This window comes from Muntiacus reevesi, chromosome 21 (assembly GCF_963930625.1).
Source record: "Muntiacus reevesi chromosome 21, mMunRee1.1, whole genome shotgun sequence".
NCBI lineage: Eukaryota > Metazoa > Chordata > Mammalia > Artiodactyla > Cervidae > Muntiacus > Muntiacus reevesi.
In genome coordinates this window covers 46,377,899-46,390,288 of record NC_089269.1, presented here as the reverse complement: position 1 = coordinate 46,390,288, position 12,390 = coordinate 46,377,899, and the positions used below count along the sequence as shown (strand labels likewise).

General features: G+C 39.5%; 1 protein-coding gene across 8 annotated transcripts in view; it reads left to right on the top strand.

Annotated features, from left to right (window-relative positions):
- GRIK1 (glutamate ionotropic receptor kainate type subunit 1) overlaps positions 1–12,390 on the top strand; it is a 438,918-nt gene that overhangs the window by 228,620 nt on the left and 197,908 nt on the right. The window lies entirely within an intron of this gene.

The following is a 12,390-nucleotide window of genomic DNA, read 5'->3' as shown; positions in this document are numbered from 1 at the left end:
TGTCTGACTCTTTGTGACTCCATGGACCGTAGCCCACCAGTTTCCTCGGTCCATGGGATTTCCCAGGCAAGAATACTGGAGTGGATTGCCATTTCCTTCTCCAGGGGATCTTCCCAACCCAGGGGTCAAATCTGCGTCTCCTGCATCATAGGCAGACTCTTTACCACAGGTGCCATCTGGGAAACCCACTCAGTCATTAAGAAGAATGAAATTGGGTCATTGGTACAGACATGGATGAACCTAGAGACTGTCACACAAGGCTTTTAATTAATGCAGAAATGTCTAGAGAGAGGAGCAGAGTAGGAAGAGAAGTCAGAATTATCATCCCGAGGTCAACAGGACCTGAGTTTCCAGCAACATCTTTTCTGGGTGGGAGAGGCCATCCTGCTTCTGGCCCCACTAAAGCAGTGGTTTATTGGACAACAGGGGGAGCCAGACCACTGACAGAGATTTCTGGGCTGGTCCACTATCAAGAACATTGATATTTGTTAAATCTCCCAATGCTAAATACTTGTAAAGTTTGAAATCCACCTCACAGCTCTCATATTCATAGAGAATTGCTTTAAATTGGATTTTATTAATGTTTTGTTTTGTTAGTACACTTCAATTTTGCAAAATAAAACAAAGTATTACTTCAAAGTACACACTGAGCATTCTTCTGATCCCTCATATCTGTCCATCTTTCCTTTAAAGGCTAATAGGAAACCACTTTGATTCCCACTAAAATTATTTATTTGATTTTTCTCACAATTATTACTTTGAATATTTTTCAAAATATTTATTGAATATTTCTTTTGAAAATGTTCAGATCAAGAAAGGTGCAATATATTGTTATGAAAAATACACAAGTGCCCTTTATCAATATTCACCAGGCAGTAACATTTTGCTGCATTTACTTTACTCTTTTTCTGTGTAAGTGTACATATACACACATTCATTTCAAAGTTGGTTACACAAATTAAAATACTTTAGCCCTAAGTCCTTCTAAATAAACATGCAAAAACAGCTAGAAAAATCTTGGAAAAGAAGAGCAGGGAGGAGAGTGAGAAAAGTCTAGCCTTATCCAGTATTGAACCATACAATAAACTCTCTATAAGTGATGCAACATAGTACTAGAATATTACTAGACAGATATGCCAGTGATAGAGAACAGAATACCTAAAAAAAGACTCTAGTACAAATGAAAATATAGAAGCAAGATGTATGGATACCAAGGGAGAACGTGTAGGAGTGGGATGGATTGGGAGCTTGGGGCTGACATCTGCCCACTACTGTATATAAAATAGAAAACTAATTAAAAAAAAAAAAAGAAAAAGAAAACTAATGAGAGCCTACTGTATGCACAGGTGGCTGAGGGGTAAAGGGTCTGCCTGACGGTGCAGGCGCCTCAGGAGATGTGAGCTCAGTCCCTGCGCTGGGAAGATCTGCTGAAGGAGAAAATGGAAACCCACTCCAGGATTCTCGCCTGGCGTGGCAGAGGAGCCTGGAGGGCTGCAGTCCACAGGAGTCACAGAGAGTTGGACACAACTGATCATGCACATGCACTGTGTACCGTGTGGTACTCCACTCAATGCTCTGCTGTGACCCAAATGGAAAGGAAATTTTTAAAAAGGATAAATGTATATTTATAGCTGATTCGCTTTGTTGTGCAGTAGAAACTAACACAACATTGCATAACAACTGTATTCCAATATATATATATTTTTAATTAGAAGTTAGAAAGGTGACATTTCAAAACAGCAAGGAAAAGATGTACTACTTTTTTATGTGTGGGGCAAATTAAATAGCTATTTGGAAAATATAAACTTGGGTTCACTCCATACATAGAAAGAGACTTCAAATGCACTAGATTTCAGCATGCAAAAAGTGAAAAAGTATAATACCAAAAAATAATAATAATAAGTTAATTTCTTTATGACCTAGGGGTAAAAAAAAAAAAAATCCAGGTACAGTTTCAAAAACTGATAAATGTTCCTGCATCCCAAATATTAAAGCATCACATAACAAAAACTGAAATTTTAAGAAGCTCATCCATAAACCCACTTGCATTGCATGTGTTTCTTGAACCAGGCCCTGAGGCTTATTATTCAGTGGTGACTACACTTTCATGGGTTCGAGCAGAGGTAAGCTTTTTTCTCTGAGATTGCCATGACACATCTTTTGCGTGACTCACTGACATGTAATGTTGCCCTGGTTCCAGGGAATGGACGTTGTATTTTGAAAATCTGCTCATTGTATCCCCAATCCAAGTGTTTGGCATCCTTCTAAGTATGTCTGTCAGGTTCTTGCTCTTCCTCTGTCTTCACACGTAATTTTGCATTTCATGCATTTTTAATAAAAATGTAAGACTCTGTACTGAAGATATTCAGTATGAATTTGGAAGCATAAGAAGATAGAAACCCCTTTTATTTTTAATTCCTTTTTAACAACAGAAATAAATTAAACTCAATCATGTTTGCATGAATGATTCTATTTTCATTTAAGGGAATCTTGCATCCAAAGATTTTGCAGAATTAGCAAACTCCTTGTCAGAGTTTTCCTAACTCATTTATTTTTATTTGAGGGCATATGGTAAGATTCTTTCCTTGACAGAATACCATGAAATTAATTTTGACATACCACTGTCAATGAGGCCATTGTGCCACCCCCATGGTTAAATATTCACAAACATCACCCAGAGCTTTCAAAAGGACTCTGTTTCCTTCCAGTAGCAAAGGCCTGGAAAGTCCATTTCCTGGTGATGGGCAAAAGCAAGGAAATATATGAGGATCCAAGAATTTGTCAAAAGAAACAACAGCAATCAATTTTCCACCAGTCTACCTGTAGAGACATGTAAAATCCCTAATGAGATTTTGCACTAAGAAAGTAACTGTTGGATAAGTTAAAATATGACAGTTTAATAAAAAATGGTCATGTTCCAACAGATCATTCAACCAACAAGGTTTGAAAACTTCTACTGTAAGATTAATACATCAAAATGGCTTCTGTATCCTTCAAGAAATATGTGTGTCTTTTAGGAAGACTGTAGCCTGCTTAAATTTTAAAAATCTTTTTTTTTTCATCAATATGACTTCAGAATGATTCCAAGGATAGAAATAGGAAAAGCTTTTTCCCCTTATAGCAATTTTAAAAATTTTATTTGAGCGAAATGATACTTAACAGCAGCTGCATCCATAATTTTCAGCTCTGCCCCCTCCCCGTGCCACTATCAACCACTTTTACTCACAGTCTGCACAATTTTAAAATACTACTTTGCTGTTTAACAGGAAGAAAAAAATGGACCAATACTCCAATAAGACATAAATTAACCTGTCAAGGACTGAACATTGTTAAGAGATCTGATCAAAGTAATAAAAATCTGGTCTCTAGTCTCAAATCATGCCAGGAGATAGTCATTTAATACCCTAAGTATTTTCCTCAATTGTGAAAAGCACATTTTGAAAAGGACAAGAAGTTTCTTAAGCACAAGAAAGTCTGCAAAAAGAATAATTTAGAGGTGCATCAAACATCCCTCCGGGCTTCCCAGGTAGGTCAGTGGTAAAGAACCCGCCTGCCAATGCCGGAGACGTGGGTTCAATCCTTGGGTTGGGAAGATCCCCCGGAAGAGAAAATGACAACCCACTCCAGTATCCTCGCCTGGAGAATCCCATGGACAGAGGAGCCTGGCGGGCTACTACCTATGGGGTCACAGAATTGGGCACGACTGAGTGACTGAGCATGTGAGCATCGCTTCAATAAGGCCTCGCCGAAGCGACAAGTAAAGGATCAGAACTGACCAAGAGTAGAGTTCTGGAGGTTCAGCTTCCATAAGAAGCTTTCCTAAAACCAACCTACCTGATCACTTACACAGTCAAGGTGTCCCCTTGGTGAATTAAACCTCTCTGCCAACCTCTGGCCTACTCACTGTCTAGCCTTTCTGCAGTGATTTAGGGTGTAATAACTGCTATCACTGATAATTGTGGCTCTGAGAGTCCGCAACTGATTGTTTTCCAGGTTGAGTGCTTTCAAATATTCTGCTATCAAAAATTAGACTACCTTATTGAATTGACTAATAGATAGCACCTTTTATTAGTGGCTCACTCTTCGATCTTGGCCTGTGACACTGAAGATGTTCAAAGGATTGAATGATATTGCTATCACAAAAGTCCCTCCTTTCCACCCCTTGTTTATCTGAACAAGATGCCTGAGCTATCTTATAGGGTGGTTGTGAAGATCAAACTAATTAAGATAAAATATGAAGTTCACCAGGAACAGCAGTGGATACATAACAAGTACCACCCTAGGGATTGCTATTATTACTGTTATACTAACTAAATAAATTATTTATGCATAATTATAAATAGTCTAATCATAAATAAGTTATGAGTATATAAATTATAAAATGTGTTAGTTATATTGAACTATATTTACTAAAATCAATACATGTTTATAAATATGTTATGGGCTTCCCAGATGGCGCTAGTGGTGAAGAACCCGCCTGCCAATGCAAGTAGACCTAAGAGATGGGGATTTGATCCCTGGGAAGATCCCAGGAAGATCCCTTGGAGGAGGGCACAGCAACCCACTCCTGTATTCTTACCTGGAGAATCCTATGGACAGAGGAACCTGGTGGGCTACAGTGCATAGGACTGCAAAAAGTAGGAAAAGATTGAAGCAACTTTGCATGCACACACACAGAAATATGTTATACTATATTCATGTGTGTGTGTGTGTGTGTGTGTGTGTATAGGTATATAGCACAACATATTTATGTGCGTGTGTGTGTGTGTTATTTGCTCAGTCATGTCTGACTCTTCGCAGCCCCATGAACTGTAGCCTGCCAGGCTCCTCTGTCCATGGGATTCTCCAGGCAAGAATACTGGAGTGGGTTGTTGCTCGCTTCTCCCAGGGATCTTCCTGACCCAAGAATCAAACCTGGGTCTCCCACATTGCAGGCAGATTCTTTACCATCTGGGTCACTAGGGAAGCCCTGACAACATACTTATGTATTAATTTTAGTAGACATAGGTTTTATAACTAATAAATTTTACAATTTATATAATCATAACTTACTTATGATTAGACTATTTATAATTATACATAAGTAATATATATGTACATGTTCATTGCAGAAAATAAAGAAAGACTTGCTTTCTTCAGCTGCTCCGCTGTGTCCGACTCTTTGTGACCCCATGGACTGCAGCAGGCCCGGCTTCTGTCCTTCACCATCTCCCAGAACTTGCTCAAACTCATGTCCATCGAGTCAGTGATGCCGTCCAACTATCTCATCCTCTGTCATCCCCTTCTCCTCCTGCCTTCGATCTTTCCCAACATCAGGGTCTTTTCCAATGAGTCAGCTCTTCGAATCAGGTGCCAAAGTATTGGAGCTTCGAATACTCTCCCCACATCACTTTCCTGCTTCCTCTTCTGCAATTTCCCCATTTCCCTCAATTTCAGCAGAGAGCGCTGGCCGAGGGATTCTTCCCAACCCGCTCTCTTCCCTTACTGTGGTAGCTTTGGCATCAGGATTCCTCTCCTTATAATGCCTTCCTTCCCATTCTCATCCCATTCAGGTTTTAAATGTTAAAACATCACCTTGTCAGAGGGGTCCACCTGGACCATCCTGTCTAAAAGAGCAGCGTGTCCCTGTCACCCTGGATCCCTTGCCCACTTTGTCTGCTAGCACAGCACTTTACACTGCCTGTCCTTATAGTAAATATTTTTAATGTCTTTTTTTTCTTCTACTACATTATAGTTTCAAAACAGTTATTTAGTCTTACTTATTTTTACACTTGTGTAATGTTGCTTCAAATCAGTCCTGGTACATTGTAAACACCCAATAAACATTTTAAATGGATCCATATGTGAGCCAGGAAGTGTCATATTTAACTCTGTATCCCCAGTACCGCTTAGACGTGCAATACATATGTATTGACTTGAAAACAGTACAAAAAGTCTGTTATTGTTACAAGAGCCAATGTCCAGTCTCTTTAACTTAAGATATTTTAGCAATATCTAAATGGCTTTGTTTCTAAAAGAACCAAAGTTTCAAGTAAGAAGTTTACTAGATAACCAAGTCCCCTTTAAATCCTTGGACTTGATGATAATTAAAGGCAAATGCATACATTAAAAATAATCACCTATGCAAAATAATAATCTATACATTCTTATTCTCTCAAATATAGCTTGTCTGCAAAAACCACTTAAAGACATAAAATCTAAAAGAAACAGAAAAAAAGCTAATGTGATTTTTTTCAAATTTGGCATTAATAATTTTCACACAACTCATGTCTTAAGCACAAAGTATCAGTTTTTGCTTTTCAGCAATTCCAGTTTCATTTTTGTGGGTTGTTTAGTACTGCAAGAGACTTGAAAAAAAATCACACTATAACAATATCCAAGTCATTGTAGGAAGATTTGATTGCTGTCCTCTTAGGTATGATGGAGTGGAGTGTCCATGTTTATTAGTTCCGAATGTAAATTTGGGATCTCGTCTAAGGTGGAAAGGTGGCGTGTGTGTGCCTGTGTGTGTGTGCGTGTTGGGGGGCTGGAAATGGGTGGGTGGGTGTTTGTCACTCAGTCGTGTCCAACTCTGCAATCCATGGACTGTAGCTGCCAGACTCCTCTATCCATGGATTTCTGCAGACGATAATACTGGAGTGGGAAGCCATTCTCTTTTCCAGGGGATCTTCCCCACCCAGGGATTGAACCCAGGTCTCCTGCATTGCTTTCAGATTCTTTAGCATTTGAGCCGCTAGGGAAGCCAGGAAAGGTGGTACCTGTTATAATTTATAAAGATGACTTTTTTAAAACAAAAGTGCATACACAAACACACACAGACACACGGGCTGGGGGATTATGACCACGAGAGAGACATCATTGGCAATATTACTAATGCAAAACCTTCCTGAAATCAATCCATCCAATCCTCTGTTTCTACCCAACACATACATCTGCTTAGTCCAGTCCTCTTTTCTGATTTGTCCTTTGCAACTGGCTTCCTGGGCTGTCTCTATGACTGCTCTCAGCCAGATCTAAATAAGCCACTCAGGCAGTTTGGGTGGGATTGGCTTCCCAAGATCAAATAAACAGTGGTTTTCAAGAAGCAGAAGAGCTTACAGCAAAATCAATATAGTATGAATAAAGTTATCCTAGTAGGAGATAAACAGGTAGATATGCTCACCTTCAGAGTCATGTATGGGGCTTAAAATACTTCCCAGACCGGTGTTTCAGATGATTGCTTCTGACAGAAAAATTTTTTTGCAGAGCACCTCTTTTATTCATTGCATGAAAGCTAAAGTCATTTTATTTCCAGTGTTGGGGTAGAAAGCTTTCCTGTGACCTCCATCTGTGGCACCTGCCATTAACTCGTAAACACCAATTTGTATTAAAAGCTTGAATTACCCAAAAGGGCTCCTAAAGTCTTATTTAATGTAATACCCTAGGATTTTAAGTGAGTATTTGAGAGGAAAATCTAAAAAAACAGCTATAGATTTTGTTATTTCCAAGATTCAGATATGGCTGTGGGATGAGGAGATGCTAGCCAATGAACTAAAAACAGTTTTCTCTTTCACTTCTCCTTCTGGAATGTCCCCCTTTTATTTGTCATTCTTGGCTTGGCTCCCCACTTCCCAAGCCGCCTCTGTCATTTCATTCTGCATGAGTATTTCCTTTCCAATATTTTGGCTGAATGTTCAGCTTTGTTAGCAGAAATGCAAAGTGAGCGCTTTGAAGCATTACCCAATAAAATCCAATTTTAGACTGTTAGAGCTACAACTCCCCCCATCCTAGGGAAAACAAGATTCAGTTTCCTTATGCTGTAAGCAGCAAAATCAGAGCCGGAATTATCACCCAGGCCATAGTCTTCTGTCAGGATTCTCACACAAGCCACCTGGGTGAGGTCTGGCAGGCCACACTGAAAAGGGAACTTCTTGGAAAGATGAACTGCTTTTTTAAAAAAATGTATGTCTTATTGGAGTATAGTTGACTATCAGTGTTGTGTTAGTTTCAGGAGGACAGCAAAGTGATTCAGCTCTATCTGTGACAAATGAGAGTGTTAGTCACTCAGTCGTGTCTGGCTCTTTGCGACCCCATGGACTGTAGCCGACCAGGCTCCTCTGTCCATGGGATTCTCCAGGCAAGAATCCTGGAGTGGTTTGCCATTCCCTTCTCCAGGGGATCTTCCCAACCCAGGAGTCTAACCTGTCTCTCTTGCATTGGCAGGTGGATTGTTTAACTTCTGAGTGACAAAGGAAGCTCCACCTATACACATCCTTGTATCTAATCTTTTTTTCAAGTTGTTTTCCCACTTAGGTTATTGTAGAATATGGAGCAGAGTTCCCTGTGAGAATTCCCTATAGTAAGTCCTTGTTGGTTATCTATTTTAAATATAGAAAGTGTGTACATGTCAATACAAAGATGAACTGCTTTTTGAAAGTGGTAAGCATCCGTGACTTCTATACAGTATTGAATAAAACATAAATGAAGAATACATCTGAAGGTATGAACACTTGTATTCTTTGAAACAATGCACATTTGTCTAAGTGAATGATAGTAAATGTTTGTTGTGAGCAATGCAAGCATCATTAAAGTTTTATGAAAACATACCTTTTCATAAAAATGTCCATTTAATAAACACTAAAAGTAATTTAATGTATCTTTAGGCCTAACAATGTTCTTTTTCACATATTATCTGATTTTTATAACTTTTTCACAGGAGATAAGTTTACTTTGTCCACTTCACAGATAAAGAAACCAAGATCTTAAAGGAAATATGTACAATCAGCCATTTAGAGTTTAGACTTTGGAGAAAACTGTCCCTTGATATTGTGGTCATGTTGATATTATAAAATAAACCAGGAACATGACCGCTTTCTCTTGCTCTCTTTTTATGCTTCTCTTTGATTTTCTGTCCATAAGTAAAGTAAGACCGTGTTTAAAAAAAAAAAAAATGAAGCAACAGCAAGATTCTGGCCATGCTGTTTATAAATATGAGTGCACTCATCATAATGGGGTTTAATTGCTTTCTAGAACATTAGACTTCATTTCTGGGCTGTAGTAATGAAAAATATTTGGCTTGATCCCTTACATATTTAACTTAACCTTCCTGCAATATTATAAACAATTATGGCCTTTCTTTAAGTCCTCTCCATCATCTTTTCTTTGGAACTAGCGGTTCCAAAGAACTAACATCACAGATGTTTCCAATTCTTAATTATCCACAGACAATAAAAGTGCCTTTCAATAAAAAGGTGGTATTCTGGTTACTTTGTCATATTCGTATATCCTCTTTTCTTCCAGAGAGGTGGCTAGCAAATGAAAGTTGTCCTAAGTTATTAGAAGATTGTGGGTACAATGAGGAAAGAAACATTTAAGTTATGAAATAAGTTTTAATGTATTGAAGATAGGAGAGTTATGATCTGTCCATGGGATGAAGTCAGATCCCTTATTAGCCCATATGGCACCTTCCTGAGAACTGGAAACAAACCCTTCTCTGAGGGGACGTTGCAGCACGTAACCTGAGGAACTTGGCCCCTTTCTGTTCCCTTGACCCACTGAACAAATTATCCTGAGAGGAATAGTAGTGGACTTCACCATAAAGAACAAATTTCAGTGTCAACAACAATTAGGAGTCATATATACTTTCAAAAAATACTTGTCAGTGTTTATTATGTGACAGTTTTCTAGCCTTCAGGATGCAAAAGTGAATAAACAAAGTCCCTTTTTAAAAGAAATGCATGTCTTCCTGGGGAGATGGAAAATAAATGAATGAATATATAACATAACATTAATAGTTTCCAATACATGCTTTGAAAAACAATGACATGTAGGGTAATGGAGGAGAAAGCAGACCGTATAGGGACCAGGGAAACACGTTTTATTGTCAGATAGTTCTAACCTTGGGTTAGAGACAGGGCAATTCAGGGAGTGCAGCGTGCCAAGTCAAGGAAGCAACGGCTGAGGGTTCTAAGTTAGAAGCCCTGGGTATGTGGGAGGAACTGCGTGAAGGCTGGTGAGGTGGCAGCCAACGTCAGATTCACGAGAAAACAAGACCAAAATATCATCAATGGAGCTCAAAGAGGCAGTAGAAGTGGATGGAGTGTTGGGTTCAATTATGAGTGAGAGGGAAAGACTTTGGAGAACTTTGAAAACAGGAACTCTACCCTTCCCCATGGCTGTTACAAGGATCACTCTAGTTGAGAAGTGGGTTGGTGGGCAGGAGAGAAGCAGAAGGACGAGCTGAAGACCACACAGATCCTGGGAGGCACGCCAGTAACTTGGAGGGAGCGGTTGTGGTGAGGGTGCTTGGAAGTAGAGTATGGTGCGTTCTGTCATCAGGGAAGCCTCTTAAGATGAGGCCAGTGATATGCTGGGCTTGGTTTTCGCCAGCTCACAAGAGCCAATTGCTCAATTTTCAGGAATGTTACAAGCCTATTGCTAAACACAGCTACTAAGAAAAACATCAAATTATAGAATTTATAATTAAATATGTCATGTTAAAAATAAAGGGGGAAGTGGACGTCTCTCAGTCATGTCCAACTCGCTGTGACCTCATAGACTGTAGCCTGCCAGGCTCCTCTGCCCATGGGTTTGCCAGATAAGAATACTGGAGTTGTCATTCCCTTCTCTAGGAGATCTTCCTGACCCAAAAATGCAACCCGTATCTCCTGCATTGCAGGCATATTTCTTAACCACTGAGCCACCTGGGAAGCCCAATGGTATATTCCTCCAGGATGTTTTACACATTTGACCTTTAATAAATCAAAACTCTGTTTCTTAATACAAAATGCAATAGTTAATTCACTGGCAAAGTCAAAGATGGATTATTAATACTCTTAATTGAAATTCATTTAAATGCCCTCTTAAGACACATCACTTGAAGAGCATCAGCAATTAATGATTCATTACCGTGAACTGAAAATCGTGGTTGCCAACTTCAGTGACCAGAGCCAAAGTAGTGACAGTAATGAAAAGTAGATAATCTGTGCTGTATCCATTCAACACTGAAAACTATCATTTTCAGCCCCTAATTTTGGGAGTACTATATGGGTTTTGTGTGCTTCCCTCATGGCTCAGATGGTAAAGAATCTGCCTACAATGAAGGAGACCTGGGTTCAATCCCTGAGCTGGGAAGATCCCCTGGAGAAGGGAATGGCCACCCACCCCAGTGTCCCTGCCTGGAGAATTCCATGGACAGAGGAGCCTGGCAGGCTACAGTCCTTGGCATCACAAAGAGTCAGACCCAACGGAGCAACTAAGCGTGTGCACACACACACACACACACACACATGTATGGGTTTTGTACCTTTCTCCCAATCTTTTCTAACTCCTGTAACCTGACTCTTCCCACCTTGTGGAGGAACTTTCCTAGGATGCCAGATTTTTAGTGTTTGAACTAGGACAGTCCCTGGTAAACCAGCTGGTTGCCGTCTTACTCTCAGTAGAGATCCAAAATGAAGGTAAAGTACAGATCACACAGGAGATAGAGGGAGGTCAGGATGTAGTTAACGGCTGTAAAATCATAACAGTAAATGACATCACCCAAGAATAGTGAACAGAAAAAAAGAATGGTAAAACAAACAAGGTACACACCTCACAAGACAACCAGGGTAATGGGGCAGGCTGCGAAGGAGAAGATAATAAAACAAATTAGAAGAAGTCAGATACAAAGAGGTCCAGGGAGGTTCAAGAGGGAGGGGACACATGCATACCTATGGCTGATTCATGTTGACGCTTGGCAGAGACCAACACAATATTGTAAAGTAATTGTGCTTAGTCTGTCAGTCGTGTCCAGCTCTTTGTGACCCCACGGACTGTAGCCCACCAGGCTCCTCTGTCCATGGGGATTCTCCAGGCAAGATACTGGAGTCAGTTTCCATGCCTTCCTCTGTAAAGCAATTATCCTTCAATTAAAAGTAAATAAATTATTTAAAAAAATATATATAGGGCTACAAAGAATGGTATTTATAACTCATGACCAATCAGAGAATGTTTTGGGGAAGGGAGGGTCAAGATCACCTGAGTGCCCAGTCACAATCAATTATCTCATTTCTTTGGGAAAAAGAGCCCTTAGTTTCAACTAATTAAAATACAAATGACAATTTGTAAAGCAACATACTCAACCCATTTATGAGCTGGGTTCCACTTATACATCCTTGTCGCTTCTTCTTCCATATCATTCTAATTACTTCTCCTGGGTTCATGTTACTTGAAATTGCATACCATGTCTTATCTCAATATCTGCTATTCTCTGCTCCTGCTTTCCTTAACACCATTTGAGATATTTTATGTCAGATGCATATTTTATGCATTTATTCTGTTTACTGTTTATCTTTCCTGTCCCATTAGAATATTAGCTCCATGATGCTAAGGAGTTTGTTTTGTTACACAAGACCTAGAATTGTGCTTGAC